Source organism: Triturus cristatus, chromosome 2_2 (assembly GCF_964204655.1).
Source record: "Triturus cristatus chromosome 2_2, aTriCri1.1, whole genome shotgun sequence".
NCBI lineage: Eukaryota > Metazoa > Chordata > Amphibia > Caudata > Salamandridae > Triturus > Triturus cristatus.
The window spans coordinates 1,255,813,289-1,255,835,635 of record NC_140582.1 but is presented as its reverse complement, the minus strand read 5'-3'; the positions used below and the strand labels follow the sequence as shown (position 1 = coordinate 1,255,835,635).

At 44.0% G+C, this 22,347-nt stretch overlaps 1 pseudogene across 1 annotated transcript in view; it reads right to left on the bottom strand.

Moving 5' to 3' along the window:
• Nucleotides 1-5,580: 5,580 nt before the first annotated feature.
• The window catches only part of LOC146863542 (uncharacterized), a 60,343-nt pseudogene continuing 43,576 nt past the window's right edge, over nucleotides 5,581-22,347 (bottom strand). Inside the window, exon 3 of the transcript XR_014978273.1 lies at nucleotides 5,581-11,339. The product of XR_014978273.1 is annotated as an uncharacterized LOC146863542 (transcript). The remainder of the gene's footprint in view (nucleotides 11,340-22,347) is intronic.

The following is a 22,347-nucleotide window of genomic DNA, read 5'->3' as shown; positions in this document are numbered from 1 at the left end:
GTACAGCGCAGGGCCCACGACCCCAGCTTCGCTCAGACATCGTAGCAGGATGGAATGCGCTACGGTGTCAAAAGCCGCGCTGAGGTCGAGCATGATCAGGGCCATAGTATGTCCTGCATCTGCACCAGCTCTTAGAGTCTCAGAGGCCCGTAGGAGAGCTGTCTCCGTGGAGTAGCCCGCCCTAAAACCGGATTGTGAGGGATGTAGAAAGTTCCCTCTCTCCAGGTGCTCAGTAAGCTGAGCATTGACCACCTTCTCAGCCACTTTCGCCACATACGGCAATAAGGAGATAGGTCTGAGGTTATCCAGCACTTCCATGCTTACATTCGGTTTTTTCCTTATTGGCAGTACTATGGCCTTCTTCCACTCCTCAGGGACTCGTTGCGTGGAAAAGGAGGTCTGTAAGACATGTCTAATGTATGGTTCCAGGGCAGCCAGGCCCTCTGTGATGACCCAGGCCGGTGCCGGGTCGTTAGGGGAACCGGACTTCACACTGCCACAGATCTTTATTAGCCTGTCAGCGGCGGGTACCTCGAAAGTTTGCAACGAGGCGTCAAGGGCCACAGGCGAGCAGCCTGCTGTAAAATCTATGCCCTTATCTGGTTGTTGGGTGAAGGAGGCATAAATAGCTTTAACTTTGTTGGAAAAAAAGTTTGCAACTCTATTGCATCCCTCCACAGTGGCCCTAAGGGGGGTGTTAGAGCTGGAGACTAAAGATATTTCTTTGTATATTTTGAACAGTTCGCGTGAGGAGCTCTCGGCCGCTTCAATGCGTGTCTGGAAATATTTAGCTTTAGCTCTACGCACCGCATGCTGGTAGATTTTGTGTGCTAGGCTATAACTGTTTTTACCTTGTTCGCTCGGGTTCCTTCTCCAGCTTCTTTCAAGTTTTTTACAGTTGGACTTGATTTGCTGGAGTTCTGGAGTGAACCATGGGGCAGTACGTTGTCTGCCTTCCCTTGCTTTACCCTTACTCATGGGGGCAATCTCATCCAGGGTTGCAGTCACAAGCTGATTAAATTCATTATTCGCCTGATCACTGTCCATAGCATGCGGAAGTTGCGCTTTCTGGATGGCGCATATGAAGTTTTCTTGAGAGTATTGTCTCCATTTCCGTCTCATAATATTTCCCACCCCATTCTCAATGGCTCTAACTGGTTGGTAAAAACATTGGAAAGGGACCAAGAAGTGGTCTGTCCAAGGGAGCTGGCACGGTGTAAGTGCCTTTATCAAGTCCCAGCTTGCGAAGATAGGGTCCAAACAATGACCCCTCTGATGTGTAGCTGCAACACTTATCAAGTCCAGCTGCAGTTCTTGTAGGACTAGACGGACGCCCGCTGCCTCCTTTTGTAGGGGATCCTCTAGATGTAAGTTCAGATCACCCAACACCAACACTTTGTTGTGTTTGATCGCAAATTGAGTAGCCCCTTCCAGTAAACTACTTCGGAAGTTGCCCAGAGAGCCAGGAGGTCTGTAAATTAGGATGCCCGTAATTGCCTCGTGTTGGGTCAGTTTGATGTTAAATTCACCAGCTTCGCAGTTGTCAATTTTTACTGGTTTTAGAACACACTCAAAAGGCTGTTTGACAATGATGGCAATGCCACCTCCCCTTCCCTTATCTCGATCAAGTCTATGGAGGGTATAACCTGGCGGAATGGTATCCACTATATCTGGATCCGAATGTTCTCCTAACCAGGTTTCAGTTAAAAATAGTATATGCAGGTCCTCATCTAGTAAGAGATCCCACAGCTGAAGGGAATGTTTAGTGAAGGATCTACAATTTAAGAGCCCCCCTTTAGCAATAATCGCATCAGGGTCAGGGACGGCAGGCGATAGACACCTCCCTCTGAATGTACAATGAGGACATGGTCCCAGGTCAAGTGGCTCCATCAAGTGGCGACAGCTCGTGAATGGAGCGGGGCAAAGGTCTCGCAGCCTCTTACTTGTGTAGGACTGCCCGCGGCACGTCCGAGATGTAGGGGTCTGGGCCCCTGGCCACGGTCGGCCGCGGACGGGCGCAGACGGGCTTGGCTTAGGCGCGGCTTCGGCGCGCGTCCGGCGCGCCCGCTGCGCCGTCTGAACCCTACACACATATTATAGGTGATGAGGAGGGTGGGAGGCCGGCGCGACTAGAGCGCAGCCCCTGCCCACACCCAAGATGGCGCCCGCCGCCGCCTCAACCGGGAGTAAAAAACGGCTGGGCGAGGCTGTCAGCAAAGAGAATAGCGTGTGTAGGGGTGTCAGAGTACCTCACAACAATTCCCACTTAATACTAGGAAATAAAAACCCCCCTTAGAGTAAAAGTGCATCAATCACAAACACGATCTTAAAATCACAATTAAAATCGCTGGAAGGGCAAAGACTCAATGCTGCTCTGTAGTAGCTCGCAGCCCTAGTCCTCCCTCTAGGGAGAGCTCTAACAGGCGTCCTGAGACTTCAGTCAGGAGGTTAGTTCTCTCTCTAGCCCTTGAGTGATTGCTGGTTTAAGATTAAAAAGTTCTCTTACAGGTCCTTTTCCCTCCTATTTCCAGTCCAATGAAAACTACTGCAGGCCAATCCAGGGAACAGCACACAACACCAGGACAGTCCTCTCCTGCAGCTTTCTTCAGTTCCACGGACAGAGGCTGGTCTTGAAATCCCGGGCAATACAAATTGTAGGGGTTTCAGCACAGATATTTATACCCCAAAAGTCTTTGTTCTAAAGAGTCACAAGTCACTGAACCCAGCCAGAACCATTTCTGCTCAGTCCTGGAGCACTTTGTTTACCAGGCTGCATCCTTCCTTTCAGAGTCTAGGGCAGAGACATCAGACGCACCACAGGAGGTGGAGTTAGCATTGTGGAGGGAAGGCACATCCCTATTCAGGTCCCAGGTGCAACTCCTCCCACCCATCTAGATGCAGATCTCTCTATTCACCACTGGGACACCTCACCCTGTCTCCTGGAATTCCCCAGCCCTGTCACTCCAAACCCAGACAGCCAATACACATAAAAGCAGAGCACACTGGAAGGCTTATGCAAGAAAATACCTACTTTCTAAAAGGGGTATTTTCAAACACAGAATATAAAAATAACCTTCACTAAGAGATGTATTTTAATATTCTGAGCTTAGGCATACTAAATTCGTTTTTCTACCATGTTCCTGGGGTCAGTTAGGACTATAGAGTGTAATAGTCAAACTGCTTATTCTGGCCTATGGAGAACAGGTAGCCTTACAGTAGTGAAAAACGAAATTTGGTGTAATTCGCTACCAGGACATGCTACACACATCAGAGCATGTCCTACCTTACACATACAATGCACCCTACCATAGGGGTGGCTTGCATGATGCCAAGGGAAGGTTCAGGGGCTGGGAAGTGGGTGCACTTCACAGCCAAGATGGCAGTTCTAGACTGCACACAGACACTGCAGTGGCAGGTCTGAGATACACTTTACAAGCTGCTTCTGTGGGTGGCGCAAACCAGCGCTGCAGGCCCACCAGCAGCATTTGGTTTACCAGCCCTGGGCACACACAGGCCACATTACTAGGGACTAACAGGTAAACCAAATAAGCCAATCATGGATATACCAATTCACATGTCATATTTACAAAGGGAGAGCATATGCACTTTAGCACTGATCAGCAGTGGTAAAGTGCCCAGAGTCATAAAATCAACACAAACAGGTCAGAAAAAATACACGAGGAAGGCAAAAAGTTTAGGGATGACCCTGCAAAAAGGGCCATTTCCAACAAGCAGTCATCTGTACAACTCTCACTTCCTTGATTCCCTGGCTTCCGTACTTGACACAATGCTGAAACAGTGATTTTATCTGTCTTCAGTGAATCTAAGAAGGATCTCGCCTTCGATTAGCTTGATCTATCCACAGCCTTTGACATGGTGTATTATACAATCTTACTCCACCGTGCAGGGACTACAGGTATTTCGGACACTGGGCATGAATGGCTTGCCTCATTTCTGAAGGATAGGACGCAGGCAGTACAGCTTACCACCTTCAAGGCGATGGCAATCAAGGTTGACTGTGGAGTTTCACAGCGTTCGTCCTTTCACAACTTTTCAACATCTATATTCACCCCATGATAAAGGAATTGATTCGTCACAGGTGCTGGATTTTTTTACTATGCTGATGATTCTCGAATATTACTAGATCTTGATGTGCAGGTTCAGGCTCTGGATAAATTCCAACATATGGTGTGATTTATTAGTGGGTGGATGAAGGTAACCACTTGAAACTGAAGTTGTGGTTTTAAATGGTAAATCATCACTTTAGACCAATCAATTCTTGTCCACAAGAATGGATACACTTCCTGTATCTAAGACAGCCGCCAGAAGCCTAGGAGTTCTAGTCGACCAAGAGCTCTCATTGACACCAAAAATTAATGCTTTGGTCTCAAACTGCATGTTCATCTTGCGGGCAACCAAAAACTACAAACCTTTCTCTATTTTGTAGCTTTAAAGACTATCATTGCAGCAGTTGCCTGAGTCAGGATGGATTATGCTTATAGCTCATATGTTGGAGTCTCTAAATGTGATACTGCGAGGCTAAAACTGCTTCAGAATAACAGCTGGGTGGGTTTTTAAGGCCCTCCATCGAACGCACAACACACTCCTCCTAAAGTGATTTAATTGACTACCTGTTAAATAAATACTCAATTTAAAACCTACTGTGTAGTCTTTAAAGCCTTATATGGGATGGCTCCACAATTTAGAACCAAGAACGTCGCTCCTCTTCAGTAAATCTATTGGTTGTGCTGAGGTTTCACTAAACAAAATCTGGAGATAGCAGGTTTTTGATGCTGCCGCCTATTGAATAGAATTCTTTTCCAACAGCTATCTGGTCTCTTACAGAACTATCAACTTTTAGGAAAGTCTTGAAAACGTTCATTCCTAATGCTGGATTTTATTTACTATTAACTCTTTTATACTACTCAAGGGCACTGCAACACCAAGATACCTATTGGTGAACGTGTGATTTATAGGTGAAGTCAACATGAACATCACATTCTACTCAGCTGAGTAAGCTCTCTGATGTCTTGCACATTAGCATGGAAATGCCCTACTCACTGACTTCCATGAAGACACAAGTACCCAACCAAAAGCCATGCTCCCTGAGCTCCCAGCAGGCATCAGACACAAGGTTCTTTGAATCACTCAGTTAAGGCCCCCAAATTCAACCATGGCTTCCAGCATGGATGGCTTCGCACTCAACCTGACACCTTGGGCCAAATTCCCTTTTCAATAGAGACAAAGATATCCCATTCTAACAGGCCTAGAAAAATCTGAAATGTTACCAGGCCTGCAGGTCTCGTGGCTTAAATACTCTACTCAACTTAACTGTAATGGACTAGACTCATAAACTTGCCTCAAATTGAGTGATCCAAGGCAAATATTTGATTTCACTGAGTCACTCTTTTCTTTATTACCACATACAAGACCACCATGAAATGTGTTTACTAGACAAACGTTTGCTCCATGTATAATAAAACTCTAGCCCCTATGTACAGTATACATGCCCCCTGATTTGCCTCTTAGTTCATTAACAAAACGGTGATCAGGGCGGGGGCAAGAATGATTCTCAGTTCATATTTTAAAATGCTCAATTTTAATAAATACATCACTAAAGCTTATATGGTAGCATATTGTCATTTACAGACAGACATTTTCCATTCAAATGGCCATAAACTTTCTCACTGACATACAGTTTTATGATAAAACTATACAGGTGCAAGCAATAACGCGGGAAAATGGGTTTCAGCAAGTTATCATTTACATATCACAATGTAAAGTATTCCGATTTGCTTTGATCATATTAAAATGTGTTTCCATCTCACTTCAGAAATACAAAAAAGTGCTGTCCAAACTACTAAAATATATCCTGAAACATCTGTACAGTTAATTTACCGGCCATTTAAATGTTGTGTTCCCAGCACCATTGTCAAACAGTTCACTTTTTAACATCCTCCAAATTTGCAGTCAGAGAAAAAAAAGTGAACTACAAGTCTCCAAGCTAAAATAAGCAGCAATTTGTCAGAAAACATAGCCTGACATTTGACCTCTGTCTTTGAAGGCAGAGCAAATGTGAGAAGATAAAAACAAGATTTAAAGACATCTTTATTGCTCTTCCACTTTTTGAATGAACAGAACACATGTTCTTTGCCAGCTGGCTAGATGTGGCCAGTAGGCCCAAAAAATAGCGCAACTTGATACAATCTGACTCACCCCAGTGAGTAGATTTCTCGAGGCCTGTATAAGGAATGCATTGACCCCAACAAAAGAAAACACACAGTGCAGTTGTAATTTCTATTTAAAATATCTTATCTACAAATTCGAGGACACTGTACACAACCATTTCCATCCCATTGAGGCTCTCCTTATGGGTCAGGCGGTGTTGTATCTCACCAGCGAATTGCACCAAGTAGCAATTGCAAGGGGGTACTCGAAATGCCCAGGCTGCAGGTAAAGACACACCCCAACCACTGCCAGAATACTGCAAGAACGATGAGTTTTAATGCTCTGCCACCAGCCTCCTGAGCCCAACCTCACCCTATCCCATATTTTGTGTTATTTAATATGAAGTCTACTTGTAAAGGCCACATCTCACCTGGAAGTGTGTCCTTGAATTGATGATAAAGGGGATTGCTGGCATCCCTCTGGGTCCGGTCAGGTTTTCCGTTTTATCATGAATTCTAGGACTGAGTTGGCAGCCCTAATTCGAACCGGAAGTAAGTTCCGGGCTTTAGGATCCAGGTACGAGAAGGCATGGCTACAGGCTCTGGCTCTTCAAATGCGGGGGACAGTGCCGTGCTGGAGGTCTGCTGAGCAGGGGTGTGTGGTGGGGGCGTGGAAGCTGATGCTGTTGGTTTGATGGGTGGTGCTCAAACTGTGTAGCGCTTTGTGCACGTAATGGGAACTGTGCACATTTGGTATGGAAAACCAGTGGAGCTTTTGGACGTGGGGGAGATGTGGGTGCATGGAGGGAGGCGGAGAGTGAGTCCAGCAGCTGTATTCTGAATGGTCAGACTACCGAGAAAAGACAGACTTTCCCAAACTAAAGCTATTTAAGTACTTTCTTTTCAGTGACACAATTTATATAACTGCATTAATATATTGCTGCCATGCTCCAATTACAAACATGTGCACCTTCCCAAAGCTATGCCCATAACCATTAGATAACAATTAAACGACAGCATAACCGTTAATTTCTTAAATGACAGCACTGTTCACATTCTCTAAACTGCATATTTTTCCTCATTGTACGTTTTAATTGGGCTCCTATTGTTTATCTATTAAAGCCCATTCCACATTCATTAAATATGTATGAGTGTGTCTTGTGTTTATGTCTGACCTCAGCCGTAATGCTCTCTTAAGCTTCTTACTCACTGCAGCTTCAAAATTCATTGCTTCCTTAATGAATTGTCCCCTCTGTGTGATGGTTTATTGGGGTTGGTAATACAGTCCCACAATCACTGCACCCAATTGATTTACTCTTACAATGAATGCTATATTCAAGCCTTTCCCAAATTCGGAGATGTGCATTCGCATTAGGACTGATGATCTATTAAAGCTCTTTCTACTTTCACTGAGTCTGTGTGTTGTCCTGTGTTTGCTGATGAAAGGTCTCCTCATATTCACTGCAACCATATGGATTTTCACCTGTGTGTGTTTGCTGATGGACCATTAGATTTGATGGATAATCAAAGCTCTTCTCACATTTGATACACTTGTATGGTTTCTCCCGTGTGTGTCGCCATATGACACCTTAGACCTGATGGATAATCAAAGATCTCATCAAATTCAAAACACTTGTATGATTTTTCCCTTGTCTCTTTTCGCTGGTAGGTCCCTAGGGTTGATGATCGTTTAAAACCCTCTTCCCATTCACTATCCCTACATGGTTTTTCCACTGTGTGCATTTGTTGATGGTCAGTTAAATCTGATGAGGTTTCAAAGCTGCGCTCACATTCAGTGAACTTGCATAGGTGTTCCCCTGTTAGCTTTTGCTGGTAGGTCTTTAGGTTTGATGCTTGTTTAAACTCTTCTTCCCGTTCACTACACTTAGAAGGTTTTTCTGCTCAGTGTATTCGCTGATGGTCAGTTAAGTTAGATGATGTTTTACAACTGCTCTCACATTCAGTGCACTTGTATAGGTGTTCCCTCTGTATTTGCTGGTAGGTCCTTAGGTTTAAGGATTGTTTAAAACCCTCTTCCCAGTCACTATACCTAGGTGTTTTTTCTGCTGTGTGTATTTGCTGAAGGCCAGTTAAGTTTGATGATGTTTTAAAACTGTTCCCACATTCACTGCGCCTGTATGGGCTTTCCACTGTCATGTTTTCGCTGGTAGGTCCTTAGGTTTGATGATCGTTTAAAACTCTCTTCCCATTCACTATCCCTATATGGTTTTTTCTCTATGTGCATTTGTTGATGGGCAATTAAATCTGATGAGGATTTAAAGCTGCTCTCACATTCACTGCACTTGTAAAGGTGTTCCCCTGTCTGCATTCGCTGGTAGGTCCTTAGATTTGCTGATTGTTTAAAATCTTCTTCCCATTCGCTACACTCATAAGGTTTTTCTGCTGAGTGTATTTGCTGATGGTCAGCTAGGCTTGATGAGGTTTTAAAGCTATTCACACATTCACTGCACCTGTATGTTTTTCCAAATGTGTTTTTTTGCTGATGTTTCATTAGAACTGATAATCTATTGAAGCTTTTCTCACATTCTGAGCACCTGTACGGCTTTTCACCTGAATGTATTCGGTCATGAGTCCTTAGGGCTGATAAACCACTAAAGCTCTTCCCACATTCATTGCACTTAAACAGCTTTTCAAATGAATGTATTCGCTGATGTTTCCTTAGAACTGATGGTCTATTAAAGCTCTTATCACATTCAGTGCACTTGTATGGTTTTTCACCTACGTGCATTTGCTGATGTTTCCGGAGGTCTGATGACTGATGAAAACTCTTCCCACATTCACTGCATGTGTATGGCTTTTCACATGCCTGTTTTTCCTGATGTAATCTTAGGCTTGATAATTGAGCAAAGCTCTTCTCACATTCACTGCACTTGTATGGTTTCTCACCGGTGTGTGTTCGCTGATGTCTCTTTAGATGTGATGATCTATTAAAGCTCTTCCCACATTCATTGCAATTGTATGGTTTTTCTCCAGTGTGTATTCGATGATGTCTCTTTAAGGTGGATGAATCAATAAAGCGCTTCCCACAATCACGGCAATAGAAAGGTTTTTCACCACTGTGTATTAGCTGATGGCGCATTAGATCTGATGATCTATTAAAGCTCTTCTCACACTGCGTGCATAAGTACGGTTTTTCCCCTGTGTGTGTTGCCATATGACATCTTAGGGCAGACGGATAAATAAAGCTCTTCTCACACTGAATGCACTTGTATGGTTTTCCTCCTGCATGTATTGCCAAGTGAAACCTTAAGACGGACAGATTATTAAAGCTCTTCTCACATTCACTACATTTGTATGGTTTTTCTTGCGTGTGAATTCCATGATGACGCATTAGGTCTGATGAATCAATAAAGTTCTTCCCACATTCATTGCAACTATATAGTTTTACACCAGGATGTATTTGTTGATGACGCCGTAAGGCTGATAATCTTTTAAAACTCTTCTCACATTTACTGCAGGTATATGGTTTTTCATCTGTGTGTATTCGTTGATGGATCCTTAGGGCTGATGGATAGTTAAAGCTCTTCCCACATTCACTGCATTTGTATGGCTTTTCCCCTGGGTGTTTCTGCTGATGTAATCTTAGGCTTGATAACTGAGTGAACCTTTTCTCACATTCATTGCAATTATATGTTTTTTCACTGGTGTGAGTTTGCATATGGGTCTTTAGTTGACATGAATGACTAAAGGCCTTCTCACATTCACTGCACCTGTAAGGTTTTTCTCCATTGTGTGTTCCCTGGTGACTCTTTAGACTCGATGATCTGTTAAAGCTCTTTTCACACTCACTACACTTGTATGGTTTTTCTCCAGTGTGTACTCGATGATGTCTCTTCAGGGCGGATGAATCAATAAAGTTTTTCCCACATTCACGACAGAGGAATGTTTTTTCACCTGTGTGTATTTGTTGATGGCGCATTAAATCTGATGATCTATTAAAGCTCTTCTCACACTGAGTGCATCTGTATCGTTTTTCTCCTGTGTGTGTTGCCATATGACACCTTAGGGCAGATGGGTATATAAAGCTCTTCTCACATTCACTGCACTTGTATGGTTTTTCCCCTATGTGTTTTTGCTGATGGCACCTTAGATTTGATAACTGATTAAAGCTCTGACCACATTCACAGCAATTGTATGTTTTTTTCCTCTGCTTTGGTTTGATAATTGTATTTAAGCTAGGACGAGGCACCGAGCCCCCTTTCATATTCACTAAAGGTGTAGCTATATCCTCCTCCATATGTTTCCTGTCGGCTCCTTATGCTCAAATATTGACTAAAGAACAACCAACATTCAATGCACCCTCATGGTGTTTCCTCATTGAAGGCGCTTTAAGCCTGGAGATCAGTTGAAACACATCCAACATTAACTGCATCGTTAGTTGTAATTGCCAATGGGGTGTTTTGTTTAATCATTCATTGAAACACTTCCAACAGTTATTGCACTTAAATAGTTCTTCCCATGTTTAGTTGATGGTGGTTTGTTCACTGCAGTACCTTTTTGGCTTCAGTGAGTGTTTATCGATGGCTCTGTAGGTAGTATGCTTTACTGAAACCCTTTCCATATTCACTGCCTCTATAGGACTTTTGCCAAATCTTTCCCTAGATTAATGAGTTTTTAAGACTCAACCAACATTCACTGTGCTAGCAGTTGTTTTCCGAAGTGCATATGATGATGGCAAATTAGAGATGATGGCTCACTGAGACTGAAGTTACATTCATTCCCTTTGTAAGGTTGTTCTCATATGTGTGTTTTTTACAATCGCTCCACATGAATGGTTTCTACATTGAGATTAGTCTCTCTGGATATCTTTGTTTTGCTTGCATCCAACCTGCATTTACAAAGCAACATTTTAAGATTGATCGTTCAATAAATTAACATATTCAAGGTTAGGGCTGGACACTAATGTTGTACTTGATGGTAGTGTGCATTTCATGATTTTATTTTCAATATTTGGTCGAGTTCCGCAGCACAGTAGCCAAAGCAAATGTATGCACCCAATGGATCACTCGTCTGCTTCTTCTTTCTCTTACTGGATTCTTCTGTTTCTGAATGTTTTTAACTCTGGCTCTTCTTGCAGATAGATATTGGAGGATTCCAGTATTTCGGTTTTTTCATCTAGTCATCATCTTATAATGCATTCATGGATCCGCTCTGTTTGATGTAAAGATATTTGAAATCACAATCAAGAGAAGCTGTGTGCAAAGCATCGTGAAATAACCTGTACTACATGCTGTACAATAAATTCTAAACTATCTTTTTGATGAAAAGTGAAAAATATAAGATGACAATAAGGATATCTTTAACTTGTTGACAAATAAACGCATTTTGGAGAATAATCGATATGGACATTTTATTAGATGATTTGAAAATAAGGACTGTCTTAGGAACAAACCAACCAGCAACAGCAATCTAAGTATAAAAACAACAAGTTAACTGAGAGCATGAAACTTACAACAAAGACAAATGTAGCTTCTTGAGGATTTTTGTAAACAAAGACCGTGATAAAGCACTGAAATAATTTATGTAAAAGCTTTGCTGGAGTTTTATATTTACTAAAAAAACAAAGGTTAAAGTCACTTTATAGTGAGGTGTTGAAATGGGTAAAAAAAAGATAACATTTTTTTTAAAAGTACCAAAATTAGCCATTTATAGTTCAGAAAGATAACTACAACTTGTGCCCTGCCAGGCACTGTTTCTGACCTCTCATATTATATCACTCGTAACATGATGACATCTCAAACAATCGCTGAACTATAACTGACTAATTTCAGTGTTTTTGTTTTTATTCATTCACTTTTAACTCATTTAAACACCTAACTATACCATTACTTTAAACTTCGTTTTTTTCAGTGAATTTCTAGTTTTCTTTCTTTTAGCGTTAGCTTGCTGCCCCAGCCCCTCCTGTCTGCCCTCATTGTCAGCTGCTGCCCCTGCCCTCAGTTCTCCATGTGTGTGCCCATGACCCTCTCGCCTGCCCTCCCTGGTCCATTTAGCTGCCCAGGACCATATCAGCCAGCCCTCTAGGGGCAGCTTGATACTCCTACCCTCACTCCTTATCCTCCATTCTCCATGTGCATGCCTCTACCTCTTCTTCCTGCCCTCCGTTGTTCATTTTGCTGACCCTGCACACGCCAGCCAGTTCGCCATGGTCAGATTGCTCCCCCTGCCCCTCTTCTGCCTGCCCTCCATTCACCACCTATTTACCCCTGCCCCATCCAGGCAGGCCTCTGTGGACAGCTTACTGCCCTGCCAAACTGCCCTATGTGATCAGCTTGTTGCTCCTGCCCCCCTTGTCTGTCCCATTTTTTTCTCTATAGTCATACTCCTGTCCCACGACGTGCACTTCATGGTCCATTGTGCTGCCCCTGCAGGCCATTGTACTGTGATTTACTTGCTGGCCTGGCCATCTTCACCCCTTTCCTTCATTGCCCGAGTCTGTACCCTATCCCCTCCCTCCTGCCCTGTATGGTCCTTTGTGCTGACACTGCACCTCTCGCTTGATCTCCATGTTTAACTTTCTGCCCCTACCCAATTATTCCCTTCCTTTTTTGTCTGGGTCCCTGACATCTCTCTCCTGCCCTGCATGGCCCAATGTGGTTCCACTGCCTCTCGTACCTGCCCTGCACTGTCAACTTGTCAATGACACTGATTGCTCCCCCGCACTTCGCAGTCCGAGCCCGTGCCCCTATCTTCTCCCTTCTACATTCCTTGATCTGCTGGCATGCCTGTGCCCCCTCCATCCTTCCCTCCACGGTCGGCTGTGTTACCACTGTCCCCCTACCCGTTCTGCGTAGTCAGCTTGCTACCCTATGCAATTGGTTGTCTGTGTGCATGGCCAGGCTCCCTAATGCTTTCCCTCCATGATCTAATGGGCTGCGGGCACTGCCCTCCCACCTGCCCTGTGAGCTCTATTGTGCTGCAAGTACCCCTCCCTTCTACCCTCCATAGTTTGTTGTGCTGCAACAGACACTCTTGCCTGACTGCATGTCTGGCTTACTGCCAATGTTTTTCTCCGCCCTGCCCTCTATGGTTTGTTGTTCTGCTTCTGCCCCTCCAGTTACCCTGCGTGGACTGTTGCGCTGCCACTGCCCTCCTGCCTGCCCGGCATGGTCAGTTTGCTGTCTTTGCCGCTGCTTCCTTCCCCTTCCCCTTCCCCTTCCCCTCCATTGTTAGTTAATGTCCCTGCTCTCTCACTCCCCACAGCATTTTAATGAACAACTAGAGCGCTAACATTTTGTGTTTATGACAAAAGTGTGGCACACCTAAAGTCATTTTGATGGAATGAAAACTGTAAAACCTAAATTATTTCCTTAGAAATTAACAAAATAAGGGTGTTCTTCCTCTCAAAGAAAGCATGGAGGGTACACTAGAAAGCTAAACTGAGGACACATTATCGGAGTTCGTAATTATTGACAGAAGGCTTTTAAACTAGTTACTATTTTTATGTTTTTCATCCATTATGACTTGATTATTTATTGCACAATTTAATGAAGGGTTTTGCACACTTCTACTTTTGGGCTACATTTGGGTAGTATTTGTGCTGCATTTTGAGCTCTTTTTCTCAGGCAGCCATCTTGCCGGATTATTTTATTTTTTTGTCAAGCTCCCTCACTTCTTCACTTACTGCAGTATCCTCCATAGGAAAGGTTTTCAGTTTTACAGTTTTGGCGATATCAAGATGGCGTTCAAGGGTGCCATACTGTAATCATAAATATAGAATGTTAGTTGTTCTTTAGAACACTCTGGTAAAGCTGCTGATGATCGCCAGAGAGTTAACTGGCAGTCTTCTACTGGTATTGAAAGTATGGTTTAGTTTGCATGTTAAAATGTGTTACTGAAATGGAGGAAGAAGGTATTTTTTTAGAACTCATAGAAAATGTGACTTCATTTTTGCTTTCTAGAGCACTAACCATAATTTCAAGACAAAACACTCCCCTCATTTTGTTACTTTCTATAAGGAAATGTTATAAGTTTTATAGCTTTGATTCAATCATGATGGCTTCAAGTGTGCCACACTTTTGCCATAAATAAGAATGTTTGCGCTCTAGTTGTTCATTAGAACACTCTGGCAGGCCGCAGCAGAACACTGTAGAATCAGCTGACAGATGCTACTGCTGTTGGAAGTACAAGTTTCACCCAGAATATCAGTCTTTATTCTCACATGACTGAGGAAGATAGTGTGAATTTATAGAAAATATGCCTAATTTTAGCTTTTGGAAGGACTTTAGTAACCTCCAAGACAAAATCATGAGAAAGGGCTCTGTGTCCTTCCTGCAGTGTTTGGCCTTTGGTCTGACAGCAGTAGTTGGCCACAGGTCCCATCCCACCATTTTTCATTTTCTCAACATAGTTCTAGGTGCACCGTGTTAGATAACGGGATCCACAAAAACCTTTCTGTGCTGGCCAGCCACTCAGAGCATGGCAAATCTCAGAGTCTGTGGCCGGATTCACAAATCCAATTGGATTTTCAACTGAATTCACACATATTCTGTGAATTTGCTGAGAATTTGTGAGTTAACAGTTCAGTTATCTCTAATTCCAGAACGAACACTTTTGAAATGTAAATTTCTCAAACAATAATAAATGGATTTTCATCAAACCAAGAATAGACACTTCCTTGAGAAATTTCTATTTACACGACATCTACGTAGTAATTGTATTTCGCCTTTTATTCCTATATCGAGGTGCAAAGAATCCTATGGGAATTAAAATAGGAAACGTCACTTTGGAGATTCCAGCTATTTTTAGGCCCCCACTTGACGCATCTGCATGAAGCTTGCCATGAAGAACCAATGCACATTTATTGGAAATTTTAGTGCAGATTTGTCAAACGGATTCACAGTTGTTGCGAAAACAAAATATGCCTTTTTAATGGAAAGTCTGACCAAACCATTTACATTTATTTTTGGGCCAAAGCTAATAAAACTAAAAACCAACGAGACAAGTCTTAAAAGCCATTATATCAATAAGATAAAACATCATACTAATTCAATGATTGGTAATAAAAGACTAGACCCGTATAGCTTAAAAACTATGAAGCAAATTCTTTTAAAGATCCATTACATACAGCATATCCAAAACAATGTTGTCAATCAAAAGCAGTGTATTGCCAAATTTTCCAGGCAGCCAGCAAAAAAGTAAGACAAAGGACGACACAGGTTTTTGAGGTATCAGTCTTGACTGCTGATTTCGAATTTGATGGAGAGGGAACTCCGTTGCAACAGCGATGGAGCACCCTCCCTCCCAAACTCCCTGTCCGCTCGCATGATTGATAGGTGGGCAGACTTTTAAAAAGCAGTTCCACAAACCATAAGTATAGGTTTACGCAGAAGGATTTCCCACTGCACATGAGCATGACCTGGCTAGCCCGGTCTCCTTCCTCAACAGCCCAGCCAAGAATCCCTATCTCTTACTGGATATACGAGAAGCCTACATTCTGTGCTCCCTCATAACACATTACAACACCACCCTCTTTCTCACAAAACTGAGAAAAAAACAGACTAATAACACCAAATACAGATAGAAAAATATAAATTTAAAACAAGAATTAACACTTAGTAATATAGGTTGCACACAGAAATAATACCGTCATTTAAACTATTCACATACGTAATCTTCTAACCATTCGGGTTTTGCTCTGATCCGCTTATGAGCATGGTCTAACTCATTTTTGTTCAACTCATATTTACTTATGTCAAATGCAGACTCGAAGATATTCTCTCCCATCCACGTGCTACACTCCAAATCACTACATCCAGTTACTTTCCTAACGTTTCACCATCTACCATCAGCCGAGTGTACCATGTTGCCCTTTGCTTCACACACATCTTTTGGACACAACCATTTTGAGCTGCCCTTCTTGCAATTTTCCACTCACATTATCATGCAGTGTCCTACTTTGATAGTCCTACTCCTTTTCCCCACTTTGGTATTGTGCCCATGCGTTTACTGATCTTAACAAATGCCAATTCTATCTCTCAAAGCTTGTCCATTCACTTCAGGAAAATCATCCTTTCCATCTAAGCTGGAGTAACCATGGTGCAAGCCACCCTTCCCTTTTAAAGAAAAAACAGGGTTTCTCCCGTCACAGACTGCAGAGTTGTCTGATACCTCCACAACATATTCTTCACTTCTCTTCGCCAGTTCAAATCCCCTTTCATAGCCAATTGGATACAATCACCCCATACCCGGTTGACAGGTTCCACTAGACCATTCTCATGAGGGTGATAAACTGCAGTTTAATGGTGTGTGAGGCCTTCTTTCTTAAGGGAAGATTCTAACTCTACCATCACAAACTGTGGACCATTATCAGAAATTATTATTCTGGAACACCCATGGCTCCTCAGCACATTTTCATAAAAAGCTACTATATTGAAAGCTTTCACCTGCTTCACAAATGCCACTTCAGGCCACTTGGAATAATAGTCCATCATCACAAAGGCAAATCTGTTATCCTACCCCAATCACTCAAAAGGACCACAGATGTTAATCTGCAACTTTTCCCACACAAGTTGTGGTAAATCTACTAGGACGACAGATGTTTCAATGGATATGTGAGACTTGTGGCTGCATGTGCACCCCCACACAATTCCTGAAAAAACGCTCGACCTCATTATCTATTCCAGGCCACCAAAACTCTAAACGTGTTCTTCTTTTCATGGCCGACATACCTCCGTGCCCTGCATACAACAAAACTAACAACCGGGGATGAAGACTGCAGGTGCAACTAACCTGTCACACTTTCTAACAGTTCCATTCACCACAGACAATTCGGCCCACACTTTCCTGAAATCATTCAACGTCTCATTCTTCTTCTCCTCATCTCTCAAAAGCAATTTACAAATTAACATTCGCAACACCTCTCTCCAGCCCTCTTCTGAAATAACTCCCTCACACGACTCGATCTTGGCCACCATCCACTCTCCATCACCCATGTACTCAACACCATCCAAAGGTAAACATGAAAGACAATCAGTATTGATGTTTTTGTTCCAGGAACATAACTCATAGTAAACATTCACTCTTGCAAATAATATTACCATTTGGCTACCTGCAAAGTTGCCTTCCTTCCCCTTAATGGAGAACAAATCAATAAGTGGTTTGTGATCAGAGCGCAGTTAGAATTGTGTACCCCTGATAAATACCCTAAAATGTTGTACACCTCACCAACAAGCCACCCCCCTTTCCCAATGGCGAAATATGTACTTTCTGCGCCCTCAGTGTCTGTGATGCAAACGCCACAACTCTTTCTTGACTTTTAGACACCTGAATTAACACCGCTCCCAAACCATAATCACTGGCATCAGTGACAATTATGGTCTTGTCACAAGACTCAAAAGGTTTTCACACTACAGACATGATGATAGAGTGTTTCACCATCTCATAAGCTTGCTAACAAGCATCCGACAAATGATATTTTACTCCTTTCTTCATCAAGGAGCACAACACATACTTTTTCAGCAAAATGTTCCACAGAGTAGTTATGTGCCAAACCCAGAAAAGATCACAATTGTTCTCCATCCACAGGCAGTGGTGCTTTCTCAATAGCCTCCATTAACTTTAATTTGGGTCTCACCCTTTCAACTGACAATGTATATCCCAGATATTCCAACTCATGCACCTCAAATTTACACTGCTCTACACCAATAGTAAGTTCAGCACATTCAAACCCACTCAAACTTCATCGTGTTGCACCTTATCAGAACACCAGATAAGTATGTCATCCTTGAAAAATAATACGTTGGGCAATCCCCCTCAACACACATGATTATCGGAAAAACTGTAGATACTGAGGTAAAACCAAATGGTATGCAAATTAATTGATACACACTTTCCGGAGTCACAAAAGACATTAAATGCTGAGATTCTGGGTGCAAGCCAACATGGTGATATGCAATAAATTATTCAAAAGTTATAAAACTCTTAACCTCCCCTTACTCCAAGGAGCATTTCATTAATCTGCGGAAGGGGATGTCTATTCACCCAGATACTGTCATTCCATTCGGGTCCCGAAGCTCCACACACATCTGTTCATTCAAAAGACATTAAATGCTGAGATTCTGGGTGCAAGCCAACATGGTGATATGCAATAAATTAATCAAAAGTTATAAAACTCTTAACCTCCCCTTACTCCAAGGAGCATTTAATTAATCTGCGGAAGAGGATGTCTATTCACCCAGATACTGTCATTCCATTCGGGTCCCTAAGCTCCACACACATCTGTTCATTCCCATTGGCCTTTTTCACCAACACTATGGGGCTGAGCCACTCTGAGGATTCAATGGGCTCGATCACTCCAGCTTTGCACAGCCGCTTGAGCGCTTCCTTCAACAGCCCACTTAGAGCCAATGGCACATGAAGCATCCTGTGCACCTTCAGAGTTGCATCCTTTTTAAGAATAATAATGTGCTCAAAAGTGTGCAAGCAACCCAACTGTTGCGCAAAATAATTTGGGATACATCAAGCTCCACATGTCTACAATACTCACATTAGTGAGAAGCACCTGATCCGGATGATTAAGATCAAACACCATCCCCAAGGTGCGTTGCTCCTTCCATCCTAATAACGTCCTACCCTTTTCAACCACAGAGATTTTACCTAGAGCCTTTCTACCACGGTACTCCAACTCTGCAGTAAACAGGCAATTTCTTTCCACACTGCCCAAATGGCTCAACATTCATGGGATTCAATTCATTTTGTATCAGGCTTTTCCACACAATTTTGTCAATTAATGAAAATGGACAGCAAGAATCCGCCCACATCTCAACTTCATTGTCATTCACCATCACTATACATTTAGGGGAACAATAAAGCTTTTTTCACACATCCTCACCACCTTTCTGAGTACACATTCAATCAATCAATCAATCAATCAAGCTTTATTTCGACATGTGATGTCATAAAAGCACAATACTACAAAGAACACAATTACATAAGAACAATACATTTAAAAACATGTCGTAAAAAGGGTCTAAATATATAATACACAATAAATAATTAAAAAGGAATTAAACTTGACAGCTTTGAATATAAAAAGATTAACTAGAGCAAATCGACCTCTGCCTGATCAGCCATGCCCATCCTAAGAATTTGGCCACTCCACATATTGTAGTAGTGTTTGTTGTTGAATTAAGGATTCTCAGGGCAGTAAGACTGTCCCTTGTCCCAAGCTGTAGGCAAGCAGGCCTGAGCCATTTCGTTCTTGGGGACGCACAGGCTGGGCAGACAAAGAGGAAGTGAGAAATATTTTCAGCAACACCTGAACAAGTAGGTCAATCAGGAAGGGTCTTATGCGGGGGATTCCACTTGCAGGTGCTATCGCGAAGAGGAAGAGTCCCAAACCTGAACTGGATAAAAAGCGTTCTGTCTCTGGGCTTAGAAATGAAGTCCAGGTAAGGTTCTAAGAAAGGGACGAGCTTGTGTTGGTAAAATGCCTCTGTGAGCCTGCCATGATTGGGGTCACTATGGGTCCGGGCATCGACCCATGCCCAATATGCTCTTTTGATTGCATCCTTAGACATCGGTGTCCCCAGATCCCGGTCAAATGCGAGACCTATTGCGGCCAAGAGTTTTTTAATTTTTGTCAACCACTCGATCTTGTGGGCTCCAGGTAAATTCATGACCTCCCTGAGGCCAGCAGCATAATTAGAGAGCTCAGGGGTACGCCACAACCGTGCCCAGTGTAACAAAGGACGAAGAGTGACTAGGTCTCTAATAGAGCGCCTACCAAGGTCGCTCAATAGAGGACTGGTCGGTGTGCCCCTCGGGAGTGATAGAAGGTCTTTAAAAAACTGGTAACTAGGGTATCGACACAGCAGAAGCCCCATAATTCTGCGCCATATAGGGCGCTGCCTACCGCCTTTGCAGCATAGATATCCAAGGCTGGGGCGATGGGTTTAGTAATAGAGGCGCAAAATTCCTTGCCCAGGCTACCTATGGCCCGCCTATAGTTAAGTGTCATTTTGTCAATATGGGGCTGCCACTTGAGCCTATCAGTGAGTCTAATCCCCAAATAGTCGAACTCCTTAACACGCTCAAGTGGTTTTCCATCTAGGGTCAGAGTGGACCGAAAGGATCTAGTAGGGTTGAAGTAAAGTAGTTTAGTTTTGGAGGTGTTGATGACAAGGCCTCTCAGCTCACAGAACAAAAAGAAGCGATCTAAAAGCTTCTGTAGTCCTGCTGGGGTTTTTGAGATTAGAAGAGTGTCGTCCGCAAAAAGAAGGGCAGGGACTTTGTCACCCGCCAGTGTGGGGACGTCAGCTTCAATTTCGAGCAGATAGGATACTACACCATTCACAAAAAGGGTGAAGAGCGTAGGTGCCAACACACAACCTTGGCGGACCCCTCTATTAACCGGGATTTTATCGGTTTTTTGGTCCTGAGTTCCCCATCTGATGCGGGCAAAGTTGTTAATATGCATCCGGATGAGGAGATTCAGGATATAAGGGGGGATCCCCAGCTCCTCCAAAATCAACCACAGGCGATCACGAGGAACCAGGTCAAAGGCGGTCTTAAGATCTATGAACGCCAGATATAAGGCGCCCTTGCCAATAATGACCACCTTCCAATAAAGTAGCACCAGCCTAAACGCTTGATCAATTGTGCTAGTGCAGGCCCTGAAGCCTGCCTGGAACTTTGTCATGATGCCATTTTCGTCTACCCAGGAGTGAATTCTCTCCAGGAGGACCCTACCGACCAATTTCTGACCAGCGTCTATTAGACTAATCGGGCGATAGTTCGCTGGGTCACCCCTTAAGCCCTTTTTAAAGATGGGAATTACTTCTGCTCCCCTCCAAGAATCAGGAACCGGGGAGCCATCCAGGAGGTTATTAATGAAAATTGCAAAGTACGTTGCCCATCCGTCAGCATTTGCTTTATAAAGGTCGCTTGGGATGCCATCTGGCCCCGGGGCCTTCCCAGGAACGATTTTATTGATGGCAGGGGGACACCGCTAGCGCATACTGGCTCCAGGTGGGGTCATAGCGCTACACTGCATGCTGCACGCTGCACCAACCTGCCAGGCTCAACCACGCAGCGCCGCTGGGTTCCTGACGCTGTGACTGGACTACAGCTCCCAGCTTGCTCTGCTTCATCACCGCTTCCTCTTCCTGTGGGAAAGCGCCAGGAGGCGCATAAAAGGGAACAGCTCCCACAGAGGAGCGGGGGACACTGCTAGCGCATACCGGCTCCAGGAGGGGTCATAGCGCTACACTGCATGCTGCACGCTGCACCAACCTGCCAGTCTCAACCACGCAGCGCCGCTGGGTTCCTGACGCTGTGACTGGACTACAGCTCCCAGCTTGCTCTGCTTCATCACCGCTTCCTCTTCCTGTGGGAAAGCGCCAGGAGGCGCATAAAAGGGAACAGCTCCCACAGAGGAGCGGGGGACACCGCTAGCGCATACCGGCTCCAGGAGGGGTCATAGCGCTACACTGCATGCTGCACGCTGCACCAACCTGCCAGGCTCAACCACGCAGCGCCGCTGGGTTCCTGACGCTGTGACTGGACTACAGCTCCCAGCTTGCTCTGCTTCATCACCGCTTCCTCTTCCTGTGGGAAAGCGCCAGGAGGCGCATAAAAGGGAACAGTTTCCTCCGCGTCGCGGACGCGCGCGGACGGAGCCGGGCGGAGCCCGGGCAGAGGGCGGGCCGTCTGTGGCCGTCAAGGGACGACGAGGGACGGGACGGGCCACCCCCCTTACGCCCAGGATCCAGGACACAGGCTCAAATGGGTAAGAGAAAGCTACCCTCCCCCACTGTGGGTGGTACACCCAAGGATAAAGTCCCCAGGAAATCTAATAGCATTCTCTCTTTTCTAACCTCGGAGGTGGGGAAGTTGACTACCGAAATTGCAAGAACCGAACGCAAATTGGGGCTAGAACCATCGCTGAACAGCAAGGAGAGTACAAGCCATCCACAACTCGGTATTACATCTGTTCCCCTTGAACCAAAAATTGTTATTGCCCCGCCCGAGGTGTCTGCGTTACCTCCTCACCTTACTACTGCTGACTCTAATGGGGCTACCCCCAAATCTCCTAGCTCAGCTCGAGCACGCAGAACATCAAGCACAAAGCAGGTAAAAAGACAGTATAAAAAAAGGAATACGCAGAATCTCAAGGGAGGAAAGGGCACAGTGGGTTCACTTGAAAAGGCTATCAGAG